Source organism: Drosophila gunungcola, unplaced genomic scaffold (assembly GCF_025200985.1).
Source record: "Drosophila gunungcola strain Sukarami unplaced genomic scaffold, Dgunungcola_SK_2 000081F, whole genome shotgun sequence".
Lineage (NCBI taxonomy): Eukaryota > Metazoa > Arthropoda > Insecta > Diptera > Drosophilidae > Drosophila > Drosophila gunungcola.
The window spans coordinates 176575-177274 of NW_026453243.1; the positions used below are offsets into that span (position 1 = coordinate 176575).

Sequence of the window (700 nt, forward strand, 5' to 3'; positions counted from 1 at the left end):
CAAAAATCATTCAATCAATATGTTACTATATGGCCAACAAATTTGATTCGCCAACAAGTCGTATGAGTAATATTCGGTAAAATTTTTGTTAAAAAGTTAATTTTCGCTATTAAAGAATATTACTTATTAATCAAAATAAGTATTGCTTATATTTAAGTTCTTTAACTTTTAAAGTTACAAATTATATTATCGGTAATTCAAAAGATTCTTTCAAATCGTATTCATTGTATAATCTTATCTGCATAAAAGCACTTAAGACACATTTTGCGTATTTTCTACCTGTCATATGTAAACTGATTTATATATAAATAGATTATGAATTAATCTGGCCAATAAGTCTTGACCAAATCGAAATGTGGCTAAAACATCGGGCAGTCGTGGCCGAGTGGTTAAGGCGTCTGACTAGAAATCAGATTCCCTCTGGGAGCGTAGGTTCGAATCCTACCGGCTGCGAATGGTATACATTTATTTTTTAACTAATAATGTTTAATTATTTGAATTTCATTATATTTTCTTTTGTAAAAAAAATAATAATGTAAAGCTAATGGTTTTTTTTTTAAATATATTGTCTAAGTGATTTAATTTTGTTGCCTTGACACATTTTTAATACATATAAATTATAAATATTAACTCTTTGGTAATTGGATAGTGCTAGTAGAATATTCAAAGATAAAACTTATTCTAATGAGTATTTTAATAA

General features: G+C 26.4%; 1 non-coding gene across 1 annotated transcript; it reads left to right on the forward strand.

The window, feature by feature from the left end:
- Positions 1-371: 371 nt before the first annotated feature.
- On the forward strand, positions 372-453 carry Trnas-aga (transfer RNA serine (anticodon AGA)). The gene has a single exon. It is a non-coding gene; the product is annotated as a tRNA-Ser (tRNA).
- Positions 454-700: the final 247 nt, after the last annotated feature.